This window comes from Rattus norvegicus, chromosome 1 (genome assembly GCF_036323735.1).
Source record: "Rattus norvegicus strain BN/NHsdMcwi chromosome 1, GRCr8, whole genome shotgun sequence".
Taxonomy (NCBI): domain Eukaryota; kingdom Metazoa; phylum Chordata; class Mammalia; order Rodentia; family Muridae; genus Rattus; species Rattus norvegicus.
In genome coordinates this window covers 183,958,614-183,974,654 of record NC_086019.1, presented here as the reverse complement: position 1 = coordinate 183,974,654, position 16,041 = coordinate 183,958,614, and the positions used below count along the sequence as shown (strand labels likewise).

General features: G+C 42.0%; 1 protein-coding gene across 4 annotated transcripts in view; it reads right to left on the bottom strand.

Annotated features, from left to right (window-relative positions):
• Nucleotides 1-16,041, bottom strand: part of Anks4b (ankyrin repeat and sterile alpha motif domain containing 4B) — a 54,600-nt gene that overhangs the window by 14,473 nt on the left and 24,086 nt on the right. For all 4 annotated transcript variants that reach the window (XM_039091027.2, XM_063274218.1, XM_063274221.1 and 1 more), the window contains one exon: nucleotides 9,011-9,123. The gene's annotated coding sequence lies outside the window, so the exon portion shown is untranslated. The remainder of the gene's footprint in view (nucleotides 1-9,010; nucleotides 9,124-16,041) is intronic.

Below are 16,041 nucleotides of genomic sequence, written 5' to 3'. Positions count from 1 at the left end.
AGGAGGAAAAAGAAAGGACAGATTGTTCAATTTAGTTTTTGCACAAGGCTCTGTAATTTAGACACAATCCCATTCATTAGTGTAGTATAACAGAGAAAAGTATAACCAGAGAAAAATCTCAAAGATGAATTACTTTCAATATGATCTTAAGTGTCAATCTTCTGAGAGTCAGCTGTCAGAAGATGGTGTTAATGATAATGAAGAAGAAAATGAACAGGATCCAGATGAGAATGAAGGCATAGAACAAAGACGATGAAATGAGGGCTGGTGAGATGGTTCAGTGGGTACAGATGCTCGCTGCCAAACCTGATGACCAAGTTCAATCCCCAGGACTCACATGGTAGGAGAGAACTGACTCCATCAACTATGCCACAGCATATGCATGCACGACATTTGTAATAAATCAGTGTTGCTAACGGAAGAGGAAGAGGAAGAAGAAAAAGAGGAGGAGGAAGAGAAAAATGAAAACAGGAGGCAAGAAGGTAAGGAGTAGGAGAGGTGCTTGACTTCAGCCATTCTTACCACTTAAACTCACCCATGAATGAAAAACTCATGTTTTAAATGACAGCAACTCTGGTACCCTCTGACATGCCCTCAGTCAAATCTCCTTGCAATATTAGGTGTTGAAGAGAAAGAAGCAGAAACAGACCCTTCTTACTGTGAAGTGTTGAGGTTTGGTCCGTTGCTGTGTGCTGTAATGCTAAATGCTGGCCCCCAGATCTGGTTGTCTCAGGTATGAGGAAATCCTCACATATACCAAATGATGCTATATAGCTCTGCTTCTTAATTTAAAACTATTGATCAAATAAAGATGCCTACACAGGCAGTAGCTGAGCAGAAGAGGGGTAAGTATGGCTTCACTTCCCAGGGCTTGAGTTCTGAGGAAAGACCCCAAGGAGGAGAGGAGAGAGAGGAGAATGAAGAGAGAAGACGACACCATGGGGTAAGGGATCATGAGATGAGGACTGGCCAGATGGCGTAAGAGCGGCTCAGGTAGAGTGTGGCAAGTCATATTTCTGGGTTACTGACAGGGAAGTAGACAAAATAGCTTAGAGGATTGATATCCGCCCAGCTCTAGTGGTATTAAAAGTTTTTTTTTTTTTTTTTTTTTTTTTTGGTTCTTTTTTTTTCGGAGCTGGGGACCGAACCCAGGGCCTTGCGCTTCCTAGGTAAGCGCTCTACCACTGAGCTAAATCCCCAGCCCCTAAAAGTTTTATAAATATAAAGATTTATGTCTTTTATCTGGAGACTAAATGATACAAAGTGGGGTAGAACCCCCCAGCTAATTTTTACAACAACATTTTGGCACCCACCTTGGGGCAAGAACTTACTCTTAACCCAAATTTAAGAATTCAGAATCCCAGATAAAAGGCACACTGACCCTTTTTGAGATAAAAGCCATGATAGTAGCTAGGAAGGGAAGGAGAGATGTTTCCTCAGCAGTGTCTGTTTTTCTCCCTAAGCCTGTGGGGTTCTAACAGGGGTTAGAATGTATACTAGCTTGGCGGGCATGATTCCAGGGGCTTAAAGAGTAAGCTAAGATACGATATCCAAGTCAAACCACACACCAGGTGGCAGAGCCCATGGGCTACAAACCAGCAGACTCAAATGCCAGCCTGGGCTCTTCCTGGGCGCTGCTCTGCTCTGTCGCAGAGGCACAGCTTTGGAGCCTAGTTGGACAGGCACTGAATGCCCCTGCTGTGCTGTGAAGCCAATGAAGGCCTACCTCTCAGCAGACTGCATTCTTCCCACAGCCAAGAATTATAGAGAACTAATATAAATAAAATAGCATGCTACCTTGAACAGCCAACAGGGTCTCTGTAAAACGTGGGGCTCCTACAGAAAGACTAATGTCAGTTCATGAAAATAACATAAAATAAAGGCCAAGTTACTCTGAGCAGCTGGTCTCTTTGGACATGGACTCCGGGGGAAACTGGTGACTGCTTGGCCTTGCACATGGCACATGGCCCAGGCCAAAACCTCTAAGCACATACAATGTGGCTTGGGAATATGCTCATACACTAAATGGAAGCAAATTTAATAAAGTTGAATGCAGACAAGGATACTAAATTAAGAGAAAAGGGTAAGATAAATAAATCCACATAGATATTAATCTCCAGAGAAGAGAGAAAGAAATTGGAATTGATGTAAATGTTTTCAAAGGAACATAGATACTGAATAAATAAACTCATGCCTTTGATCTCAATACTTGGGAGACAACGGCAGAGACAGATAGGTTCCTTGTGAGTCTGAGGCCAGCCCGATCTACAGATTAAATCCAAATCACCCCAGGCTACATAGAGAAACTCCGTCTCAATAAAAAATATTGTTTTAAATTATTTTAATTGTTTTAAACCATCAAAATGATGGTGGTTATAAGTTCAATGTTATGATGTTATGGTATATTGTCTTTGAGAGAGCTCAAAATAGAGCAGACTTAGATAGAAAAGAGGCTGCTGGATTGAACCAGTCTATACTTCTAATGAATTCAAAATGCTGGACAAAGAATGTGCTATGTTGGAAGAGAGAATTTATGCTTATGTCAACAGGAAAGGAGAAATGGTTTTGGATCCCATCCAAAATTATAAAGATCAGATTTGACAGAGGGAAACTCCCTGAAGATCTTGGCTATAGACAAGAAGAAACCAATCAAGACTGAAACAGGTAGCTTGTATATTGTAATCCTGTACTTTGGGAGCAGCTCAGGGACTGACTGAGACTTAAATGCTGTATACAGACAAAAATCCTATTGGCTACACAGTCCTCCTAATTTATCATTACATGGCATAAATTACAATTTGGTTATGTGATCAAACTAACTTCTAAAGAAAGACAGTTGTCTTTCACCTGCTCAAACAAGGAGCAGAAATTCATCTTCACTTGATCTGTGTGCACACTGCATATGAATGTATTTATAGAAATATACATTGCTTATAAGATTTGTATGTTGTAGAATGAAAGGCCAAGGAAGCAGCCCTGGCGAGATCCACCCTTGAGGATTCTGGGACACCTGATCCTGCTTCAGACTGATGTTGTTTCCAGAGATTTGCCTCCAGAACAGCTTCAGGAAGGGCTGTTGATCCCAGATGACCTTGCCTCATCCAGCCTTTCAGGTTGATCCACTCAGGACTTCACTTAATCAACATATAGAGACTGAATGACAAATGATACCAGCTAGCTTTCTTGACATAACCATTTTTCCAATTTCCCTTTGGGCCCCCAAACAGGAATTCTTTGCCCCAATTCAGCAGAAGACAGTTATAAAAAGACTGTCATCCCAGTCCCTTAAGTTGGGGTGGATGGTTTTGGTCATTTTAGGGGGTGATTACAAATAATTATGGTCTTAAACAGGAAAAAAAATGAAATAGGGAACCTAGACTTAGGAATTTCCATCTTCCCTTGCCTTTTATTTATCCTTCTTTCTCTCTTAGATAAAGGGAAGGGGGTTATCTTTGTTTGGGTTTTACTTCAGTGAAGAAATACCATGACCAAGGCAACTCTTATAAAGGACAACTTTTAATTGAGGCTGCCTTATAGACTCTGATGTTCAATTCATTATCATCATGGCAGGAAGCATGGCAGAATCCAGGCAAACTTGGAGCTAGAGAAGCCAAAAGTTCTACATCTTGATCCAAAAGCAGGCAGAAGAACTGTCTCCCAGGAAGTCAGGAGTAGGGTCTCAAAGCCCAGCCTCACAGTGACACCGTTCCTCCAACAAGGCCACACCTACTCTAATAAAGCCATACCTACTCCAAAAAGGGTACACCTCTTAGTAGTGCCACTCCTTGGGCCAACCATATTCAAACCACCAGTGGGCTACATAGCAAAACCTTGCCTCAAAATAGTTAAGACAGTCCCACTTTCTGCATGGCCTATGCTGCCTGAGCTCTGAAGAATCCTTCAACCACAGGAGTTGAGAAGAAAATGGGGGAAATGTAGACTTATCATATAGAAGTAATAGAATAAAAGGGTAGATTATTGAATCTATTCTTCAGCTTAGAGTTATTGCTATTCTCAAATGAGATTTTGGTTTTTTTTTTTACATTGGTACAAAATGTTATATATTGATACAGATTTAAGGGTTTCATTGGCATAAATCTTTGTATACTGATACAAAATTTAAGGTTAATATTGTTACAACATAATGTATGTATGTTCTAACTCTTATATAGATAAGTATTATGCCTATGCAACTTATTTAAAAATACAAGGTTTGGTCCCATTCCTTTTAATAACTCCTATTACAAACTGCTTAGAATAATCAAGTAATGCAAGTTAATAATCAGTCAATCAAACTCATGTTCATGTTAGATACTAGTTAGGATTATTACAGAAGTATACATCCTGAGTTGAACAGATAGTAGGTAGTTAGAGACAGGCAAAGTTTGTTTATTCAGATATGCTATAAATAGACAGATGGTTCTCAAAAAAAAACAAAACAAAACTCAGTGACTCACAGGATTTGTCATTTAAACATCATTTTATTAACTTAAGATCTTTTCTGACATTGAAACGTGTCAACTCCTGGCAGTACCCCATTCGGCTTGAAAAAGGATGATAAGCATCAAAGGCCTCTCTATGGAGTTGCTTTGATTGTGTTAAGCTAACCGCTGAGGGGAAAACAAAACCAACAAGCCCTAAGTTCATCTGCAGGCAGAATGCTGATCAGAAAGGACAAATAGATGCAGGGAACTTGACTGCCAAGATCTATCAAGACAGGGTAAGCAAGTCCTTCATAATTCCTGCTTTACAAAAGGTCTGTCAGATATTCTGGGACAAAAGGCTGAAGATAGATGCCCTAACATTATGGAAAATACTGAAGGCTGATCAGATAGTCGGCTGTCTCTGTCATTTCTATAGTTTTTGGAAGGTGAGCCCCTGTGCTTCCTGCATATTCAAATAATATTTATTCCTTCTCAGGTCTCTGATGGAGTTGAAGACTAGATAGTCAGAGTCTTACTATAAGCTTGAGTTGTTTAGGACCTAAAAAGATGTTTTTAAGTTAATACAAGTTAGAACAGAATTTAATTTAGATACAGAATGCTGAACTCAACAAGATAGGATAGCTAATAGAATACTTTCTCCTAAATTGCCAAATACAAACAGACTGAACTTTGTGAATGTAACTCATAATTTTTTTCATAATTGTTCCTACTATGTGTCATTTATTATTATAAGGAGAAATGGCCCTTTTATTTAGATAAAAAGGGGTAATTGTTGAGGTTTGGTCTGTTGCTATGTATTATAATGTATGTACCATCCCCAACCCCAAGATCTGTTTGCCTCAGGGGTAAGGAAATCCTCAAGTACACCAAATGATGCTATACAACCCTGCTTCTTAATTTAAAATTATTGGTTGAATAAAGATGCCTACAGCTTATAGCTGGGCAGAAAAGAGGTAGGTGGAGCTTTGTTTTCTGGGCTTGGGGTCTGAAGCAGAGGCCATGAGAAGAGAAGAGAAAGGAGTGCGAGGAGAGATGAAGGTGCCATGGGGTAAGGGATTGTGAGACAAAAATAGCCTAGAGGGTTTATATCTGCTCAGCTCTAATGCTATTAGGGATTATTATAAATATAAACATTTTGTGTCTTTTATCTGGGAACCAAATGATCCAAGATGGGATAGAAACCACCAATTAATTTCTGCAACAGCAGTGAAGCTCCTCCTCATTGCCCGTCCTGGGATGAGACTGAGAAGGGCTGGAAGGCCTGTGGCTTTAAGATCTGGGATGAGTTAGCCGACCAAGTTTCCATTTCCTCGTGAATGAAATTGGAGGATGTCACTAATAATCATATTACCAGCGAACAACTTTATAGTAGGGAAGACAGAATGAGAACAATTCCTTATAAAATATAAAGTGAGGTTTTACACATTAAAGCAGACAGAGAGAGAACTTTAGTCCAGGGATTGGGGTATTTTCTTATTCCCCAGAGAAAATAAAGTGAATGGGAAACAGAAAATTTTGTAGGAACATTAAGGGAGCAAAAGTTAATTATACACAAACACATACACACACACACACACACACACACACACACACACACATACACATACACACAAACACAAACACACACATACATACACACACATACACATACACACAAACACAAACACAAACACACACATACATACACACACATACACATACACACAAACACAAACACACACATACACACACACATACACATACACACAAACACACACATACATACACACACATACACATACACACAAACACACACATACATACACACACACACACACACACACACACACACACACATACACATACACACAAACACTTGCATATCATACAGACACTAACTCCTTGGGAGGCCTTGCTACAGAAAACAACTATGGATTCACTGCCTGATCTTGAGAAAACGAGACATGTTTTCTGGCCCCAACAGTGTGCAGCAGTGTGGTGCTCTGGGAAAGCCGGAGGAGAATATTTCCTATGCAAAGTGGAGGGGAGAGACTTGAGTAACAGACATGTGAGTAGCAGTGGCCTCCATTACAGCTCTCTTCTACTTTCTTTCCTAATGAAGCCACACCCTGTTACCTACCAAACCTCTTTACATTCCACTAACACCCGGGCAGCTCACCTCAGGGTGACTGTCCTGACTGCTAGGGTCACATGTCTCCTTGCTGTGTCTGCCCTTTGTCTCCTTAACACTCCAGGGAGGTGGCCTGTTATCCAGAACCCCCATTACTGAGTTATTTGAAAGACTTGCTACCTAGACACCATGTTGAGCACCTGCCTTCCACAGAGCTATCATTGGCCACTGTCAACCGCCACTGTGCTCATGTTTCAGCTGCCGTGCCCAACACACCTGCCACTGCCTGTATATCAGTGGATTGTGCTGACCAAGTAGTCCATCTACCGTGGAGTCCAATCCTGGCCAAGAGGAGCCAAAACACACATGAAGTACTTACCTACTCTTCCATCTATGAAACAGAGTCCTTGTACACGGAAGAGAAAGGAAGCAGAGATGAATGGAATTTAGTACCTCCAATCTATTCCCAAGATAAAGCCATGTTAGCAAATGTAAATCAAATGCCTTTGTTGTCTTGAAAATGTATTTTGTGGCTAATTGGGAAAGAAATTAAGTGGGCTACATGGCCCAGAAACACATATTTCCAGTAATGAGCTTGGCCTCTGTATCTAAGAGATCTTGTTTCCAAAGCAGACAGAGTGAGTTTGTTCTTTGAGGCTATTAACGACTGATTACTATTCATGACTAATTACAGAAGAAATGGGCTTTGGTGGGGAAGCACATCCTGTGAAATAAAGGGGGAAAAAAACTGGAGGAACACAGCTGTTAACAAGATTACCCCTCCTAATGAGGATCTTACGAATTTTAGGGGAAATGAAAGTAGTAAGATAAAGGTGACTTGAAAGGGTAACAAAGGCGCTGTTGTTGAATGGGAAACACAGAGGCAGGCCAGCACAAAAGACATTGTCACCAGCAGCTTTGTCCATGAACAGCTTCTGAGAAATCTTGAGAAAAAGACACAGCCGATGCCTTGCCCAGAAAATGGATGGCTTTCTCTTTTAGACACTAATGAAGTTGAACTATTTGGTAAGGGATTTCCCGAATCAAAAGAGATCTCAACATCTCTGCTGCTGATTTAAACACATACATCCCATACAGGGAAGGCCATTGGTGAGGTTATTCCATTGCTTTTAAAACCACAGGCATAAGCAATAAAGAGGAAGCACGGTCCTCATTTTTGTTTTTCCTTCTGCAAATAAAAACACTGATGAAAATATTTAGGTGGGTAAGTTGCCTATGGAAATTGCAGTGCCCCTGAAGTATTGATAGGGCTTAATTTAGTCACATAAGTTTCAAGCCCCATTTTTTCTGCCAGAAAAAATAAAGACAGAATTGTTATTGTACCATCTGGTTTACATGAGGAATCTCTTGGCGTTTCTTAACAGCACATTTTATAAATGCCAAATCCCAGATGGCATACATTGTAACAGTGGGGCGTTTTCTAAGGGCTTCAAAAAACAAACCTTTTAAAATTTGAATACTGGCTAGTCTAAGCAAGGGCTGTGAATTTAAATTCTAATGAATGACCTGGCTTTGTTAGCAGGACATAATTCCCAGCTTCCCTTCATGCTTTTCTCCTTCCTCTTTTGTCCCTGGCCCTATGACCTGGAGATTTCAATCAGCAGCAGCCTTCCAGGAGCAAGTCACTTGTATAAATCAATGACCTGAGTCCTCACTCAGAACTCCAGCTCTAAATAAACTGCAGGAACAATGGTGACCCTGGGTGTCTGCAAGCCCACACTTGTGCTATAAAGGGCTCACACACAGTCCGGAAGTCAGGCTTGAACACAGAAGCAGAGCTTCTGGGAGAACCAGGATAAGGGATTTATTCTTGGGGTTAGAGCCTGTCACTTGGACTGGTGTTGTTATTGTTGTTGTTTTTCCTGTACCTGGTATTAGACACCACTGAAGTCAGCCATTGGGAAGGGAAACTGCCTGTGAGCAATGCAGAGACTAGAAAGCCCCAAACCTAAAACAACTAGAACCTGAGCTCACCCACCCCGGGTCTCACCTGCAACTGTGATGATGCTGACCTCTGTGGGATAAGCCTCTGCCTCCTGGGACCAAGCTTACAAGCATCTGACTCACCTGACTTAGAACTTAGCAAGGAGGGGCTGTAGCTGCTAACTAGATGAGCTAGCATCTTGGCCACAATCCATATGGTCTCCGTAGGGCTGGAAACCAAATGCCCTTGGTTGGTGGTCTAAACATGGCCTGTGGGTGTGTTTGGTTTAGTGGGTACAGGATTTTAAAGTTATTATGTAAGCAAAACACTAATCCTTAAATTGAAGAGATTTAATAGACTGGGTATTTGGCTTTGAATGAAAAGCTGAAGGGCATAGCAATGACCTTTGCCTGAGCATTAACAACACCTGGGCTTACCAGGCCTTCCAGCCTCCACTGTCCTGGTCTGTAATCCTGCTCTGGGGACAGTTAGTCAACTGTCAGTTCTTACCATATGGAAGCTGTCTCGTTACATTCAGCCCACTTCACACGCAGATTCTGAGGGAGGGGTATCAAGAAGAGTGGTCAGATGCCTTTTAAAAAGTTGTTTTAGCTGCAAAGCTTCTGTAAGACAAAGGACACTGTGGTTAGGACAAAACGGCAACCAACAGATTGGGAAAAGATTTTTACCAATCCTACAACAGATAGAGGGCTTATATCCAAAATATACAAAGAACTCAAGAAGTTAAACCGCAGGGAGACAAATAACCCTATTAAAAAATGGGGTTCAGAGCTAAACAAAGAATTCACAGCTGAGGAATGCCGAATGGCTGAGAAACACCTAAAGAAATGTTCAACATCTTTAGTCATAAGGGAAATGCAAATCAAAACAACCCTGAGATTTCACCTCACACCAGTGAGAATGGCTAAGATCAAAAACTCAGGTGACAGCAGATGCTGGCGAGGATGTGGAGAAAGAGGAACACTCCTCCATTGTTGGTGGGATTGCAGACTGGTACAACCATTCTGGAAATCAGTCTGGAGGTTCCTCAGAAAATTGGACATTGAACTACCTGAGGATCCAGCTATACCTCTCTTGGGCATATACCCAAAAGATGCCCCAACATATAAAAAAGACACATGCTCCACTATGTTCATCGCAGCCTTATTTATAATAGCCAGAAGCTGTAAAGAACCCAGATGCCCTTCAACAGAAGAATGGATACAGAAAATGTGGTACATCTACACAATGGAATATTACTCAGCTATCAAAAACAATGACTTTATGAAATGTGTAGGCAAATGGTTGGAACTGGAAAATATCATCCTGAGTGAGCTAACCCAATCACAGAAAAACACACATGGTATGCACTCATTGATAAGTGGCTATTAGCCCAAATGCTTGAATTACCCTAGATGCCTAGAGCAAATGAAACTCAAGACGGATGATCAAAATGTGAATGCTTCACTCCTTCTTTAAAAGGGGAACAAGAATACCCTTGGCAGGGAATAGAGAGGCAAAGATTAAAACAGACACAGAAGGAACACCCATTCAGAGCCTGCCCCACATGTGGCCCATACATATACAGCCATCCAATTAGACAAGATGGATGAAGCAAAGAAGTGCAGGCCGACAGGAGCCGGATGTAGATCTCTCCTGACAGACACAGCCAGAATACAGCAAACACAGAGGCGAATGCCAGCAGCAAACCATTGAACTGAGAATAGGTCCCCCGTTGAAGGAATCAGAGAAAGAACTGGAAGAGCTTGAAGGGGCTCGAGACTCCATATGTACAACAATGCCAAGCAACCAGAGCTTCCAGGGACTAAGCCACTACCCAAAGACTATACATGGACTGACCCTGGACTCTGACCTCATAGGTAGCAGTGAATATCCTAGTAAGAGCACCAGTGGAAGGAGAAGCCCTGGGTCCTGCTAAGACTGAACCCCCAGTGAACTAGACTGGTGGGGGGAGGGCGGCAATGGGGGGAGGGTTGGGAGGGGAACACCCATAAGGAAGGAGAGGGGGGAGGGGGATGTTTGCCTGGAAACCGGGAAAGGGAATAACACTCAAAATGTATATAAGAAATACTCAAGTTAATTAAAAAAAAAATAAAATAAAATAAAGTTGTTTTAGTTTATATTTTTTCGCCAGTTAAACAGTTTACTTTTTAATAATGGAAAGACATCAACCCTAATAGGCCAAACAATCTTCCATTCTCATTATGTTTTCTCATTTTTGTTGTGGTAAGGGCAGTACTGCTGTCCCCGATGGCAGCTTCAGGCAAGAGGTGCAACTCCAGGGAGTAGAATTTAAAAGCCACAAGGGAAAAAATTGCAGAAGGAAATCAGACAGGGCATTTGTGGAGACAAAAAGCTGCATTTTGTAATCCAAAGCACTGTCAGACCTCAAGCCGACTCCAGAGCATGGACGTTTAACATCAGAACTAGAGGAAGTGGGAGCCTGCGGGAGCCTCGGTGAGAAGAAAAGAGAACACTCAACACAGCAAGGTCACCCACACCAGACTGAGGCAGGATGTAAGACAGGAACATTAGGGGATCCGGAAGGGAAAGGAGCCCTCCCTCAGGAGGAGTATCACCTTCCCTGATCTCAAATTGTACAACAGAGCTATAATAATAAAAACTACATGGTACTGGCATAAAAACCGACATGTTAATTAATGCAATCAAATCAAAGACCCAGACATAAATCCACCCACCTAAGAACGCCAGATTTTTTTTAATAAAGAAGTCAGATATACACATTGGGAAAAAGAAATCATCTTTGACAAAAGGTGCTGGTCAATCCGGATGGATGCATGTAGAAGAATGCAAGTAGACCCATATTTATCACCGTGCACAAAACTCAAATGGATATGGATAAAAGACCTCAACATAAAACCAGACACAAAGAACCTGATAAAAGAGAATGAGATAAACAGCCTTAAACACATTGACATGGGAAAGGACTTCCTGAACAGAACACCAATGGCATAGGCACTAAGATCAACTATTAATAAATGGGACACCATGAAACTGAAAAACTTCTGTAAGGCAAAGGACGCTGCCAATCAAAGAGGCAATCTACAGAATGGGAAAAGATTTTCACCAGCTCCATAACCAATAGAGGCCTTAGAGCAAAAATATATAAAGAACCCAAGAAATTGGATATCAAAAGGATTTTGTTTTGTTTTGTTTTAGGGGATGGAAAGACAGCTCAGTGTTTAAGAACATTGAATTATCTTCCAGAGGACCTGGGTTCAATTCCAAGCACCCACATGGCAGCTCAGAGGTATTTCCAGTCCCAAGGGATCTGAAATCCTCCTATGGCCTCTAAGGACTTCAGGCATGCACAGGGTGTACAGACATATATGCAGCCAAAACACCATACACATAAAAATAAATAAATAAAAGTTAAAGCATTTTAAAACTATTTTATCTAGTATTATTGTGTAAATGATGAGTGTGTGTGTGTGTGTGTGTGTGTGTGTGTGCAGATAAAAATTTACAGCAATCATTTCTCTCTTTCCACAGTTCCAAGAACTGAACTCAAAGCCAGACTTTATTGGCAAACGCTTCTGTCCACTGAGCCATCTTGCCACAACGATAATTAGGTTTTTTTTCTTTCCTGATGGTGCTGAGGGATTGAATTTAGGGCCTGGTGCTGGACAAGTGATATCTCTCAGCACCTGATGACTTTTGTGGCTGTTGTCTTGTGGTGTGTGTGTGAGGGGAGGTGCACATGTGTGTACATATGGAGCCCTAAGGTCAACCTTGAGTGTCCTTCCTCAGGAGCCATCCACCTTGGTTATTTTCTTGAGACAGGATCTCTCACTGGGATCTGCTGCTCAACAATTAGGCCATGGCAGCTGATTGCGAGCCCCAGGGATCTGCCTGTCTCCTCCCAGCACTGGGGTTACTGGATGGACTACGTACCTAGCTTTTTACTTGGATTCTTGAAAGTGAACTTAGGTCCTTGTGTTTGCAAGGCAAGCACTTTACCAAGTGAGCCTCTCCTCAGCTACCTTAAATGACTCGTGAATGCTGTCCCCTCAGTAGCTCCAACACAATCATGTCCTACCTGGTCTGCTCCCTCTGAGGTGTCAGCTCATCAGCAAATACATGTATATTGTGCATTTACATAAAGACTCCTGTAGTTACCATTAGCTTCATTCCTGCCCAATCCCAGGCATCAGAATGCTTGTTCTACATGGGACAAGATTATGTTAATACACTCACAGGACTGTGAGACTTGCACATTGTATAGCTGTAAGTGTTTACCATATAAGGAGCTTAAACATCTGAAGACTTTCATATCTTTGGAGGCAAATAAAGGGGCAGGCAGGAGGTTCTAGAATTAATCCCTCACAGATGCCCAGGAACAACTGTATTTTGTAGCCTATAAACTAAAAGAAATATACTACACCGGTAAGAAAACCTTTCCTCCATTATTTTAGCCATCTCTCTAGCTACTACCAATGGTATATCTATACTCATGTTTATTGTGTAAATTATTTTAGTTAACCTTTGTTTATAAATGAGCCTTTAAAAAGAGAGAGAGAGAGAGAGAGAGAGAGAGAGTGTGTGTGTGTGTGTGTGTGTGTGTGTGTGTGGGGAACTAAGTTTACTCTGTTCTCTACTTATCAAAGCCACCCTACCTTTCATTTATAGAGGATGTGATCAACCTTTGTCCTGTTGTTTGTTTCTGAATCTACTATGGTCAAAGGTTGATTCAACTTGGACCTCCTAAAGGTCCCATGTGGACCCTGAATTAACATACGAGGCTGTTAGGAAGCTATCATAGACTGTGAAAGAATGTTCTCGCTGATATTGGCTTACTTTCCAAGTTAAATTCATATTTGATATTTGAAAGCTATTTTAATCCATATTAGCATAACTCTATATTTTTTCATTTATCTTGGGCTGCTAAATTTTAATTAATGCCATCTTGTACTTTTAAGACTACATGAACTGTAAGAAAGACACAGAGTTTTAAAACACTTCTCATGTGGAAAGAGAAAGGAGAGTCGGGGAGAGGATAGAAAGGGGAGGAGAAGGGAAGAAGGGGAAGAGGGAGAGAAGAGACAAGGAGGGAGAGAGAGAGACAGAGATAGAAACTGAAACTCAAAATGAATGAGAAGGGACAGGGACTATGGAGGCCAGGCTTCTCCCTTATACAAACAGAGGTAAATGACCTTGGGCAAATCTCTGAACCTCTTTAGACTCACTATCTTCATTTTACGATAGGCAGTTAGACTTGTGTGAAACCTGGTGTCCACAGCCACTCTCTTGGGTATTACATCATCACACCACACTGTCACCACACCGCTGAATTGTGACCCCTAAGACTTTGATTCCCTAGCTCACTCAAATAGAAACCAGGCTTTAAAGTGAAGTCAGCAACAAGGCCAAATGATTCGATTCAATCCAAGCAGGAGTGGCAAGAAAAAGCCTCGAGACCATGCTCACTCTTCTGAGAGGCTCCTCCTATCCCCAGGGGGAACATTACACAGTATTTAAACCTGAAGAAGTTCAGGTGTTGTAGCTGCACATAGGTAAACATCACTTGGAGGCAGAAGGAAGAGGATTGAGAATATAAGGCTATTCTGAGCTATATAGTGGTCCTAGCCAGCCTGATCTATGTACAAAACAAATCAGAGGCTGGGTGGTGGTGGCACATGCCTTTAATCCCATCACTTGGAAGGCAAAGGCAAATGAATCTCTGAGTTCAAGGTTTAGCCTGGTCTAGAGAGCTGGTTCCAGGCCAGCCAGCACTACATGGAGAAACTCTGTCTCAAACAAACTAATAAACAAACATCAGAGCTGTCTGTAGTAGCAAAAGTCCAATGAAACCACAAGAGCTGGAACTCTACAGTCTCCTCCTCTGGGCAGGGGTGGGTACTCTTCACTCTGGCAGAGCTGTCTAGACTCTTATGCAAGCACACAGCATGTACCCCCACACAGACTCATATACGGAGAAACATAGGCCTCCCCATTTCCCTTTCATAAAAGCAAACCAGAGAAGCATGCTAAGTACGTATGTCCTATACTCTATATAGTATCATACTGTATTGTAACCTATACTGAAACTCCACTTTGCATTCATCTTCCAATGCTTCTGATGAATTCACAGAATCACTCTTGCAAGCAGAAGTGGCTGACTCTCCTTCAGGAGACTGTACAGGGTGTGACAGGAGATTCAATCCTTAAGAGTTATCTAGAATTGCTTGTGTGAACCATTACAAGGACAGCATCGGCTCACAGAGGGGAGCAATAATCCCCTAGGCATTCCCACATACGTAGGACTGACCTCAGAGTCCCTCAAGAAAAATGCCGTAGGAGTGAAGAGAGGAAGGGCTTCGTGATATTCAGAAGGAACTGAAGCATCCAGAGGAGAAGAATCTGTGGCCATAAATAGCGATTTTAAATAAATCTTTTGAAAGCCTCACTGAAGAGAGCATGGAAAATTCACACTTGAAACAGAGCTCACTGCCTTGTGAACCATTGAGAATCTGCAGTTTTGTAAAGACTTCAGCTTTTCTGACCTACATGGTCTTATTCCTCACTCCCAACACTGGCTGCACCGAGTCCATGTGCTCCCCAGGGCATGGTTACAAGGCTTCCAGATCTCAATCCTAGGGCCATTTCTCAGTGGCTGCCCCAGGTGGGCACAGCATCAGTCTGGGTCAGGTGAGGCAGATGAATTTACTCCTGGCTACACTCACGCACGCTCTCCACAGAGCCTTACAGGAGGCCCTTTCTCGGGTCCTCTATGCTGCCTCTCAGCTCCCAGGTGTGATCTCTTTTAAAGCATCAATTTTGAATCTGTAGCTTGTGGCTGCTTTGGGGGGAGGGGGTCAAATGATCCTTTCACAGGAGTCATATATCAGATATCCTGTATGTCAAATATTTACATTACAATTCATAACAGTTGTGAAGTAGCAACAAAATTTATTTTATAGTTGGGGTCCTCAGATCTTGAGGAACTGTATTAAAGTGTTGTGGCATTAGGAAGGTTGGGAACCACTGTTCTAAGGCAAAATCCTCCCACTCTGGAAAAGGCACAGTTTTGGGGGGAAAGCAAGGTGATGAAGTAAACATACTGACCTTTGACCTCCTTAACTAGTGTCTCCACAGACCTGAGTTGCAGGTGTTTTTTTGTTTTGTTTTGTTTTTTAGCTACAGTTGTCTCATCGTAGCCTTAGCCTGTAAGGGACCTCATTGCCTTCACATTTGTGGGAAAGATGCTGCTTTAAGGGAGACACACTCAGAATGAGTGTTCCCCATCTCTGTGGGTCTATCCCTGATTGATTGCATGTTGCTCCACAGGCACTAAGCCACTCAGTTCATTCCCAGGCAGAGATTAACCACTGCCAACTATTCCTTTCCATGCCTTCTCCCTCCAGGTACTTTCCTGATGTCTATAATTATAGCAAGTACCTGTGGTGCTTGTCAAGATAACCTCCCAGCCTCCGCCCACCAGTATCTGATTCAGTGGCTGTTGGGTGAGACCCAGGAATGATGTTAATGAGAAGCCAAAG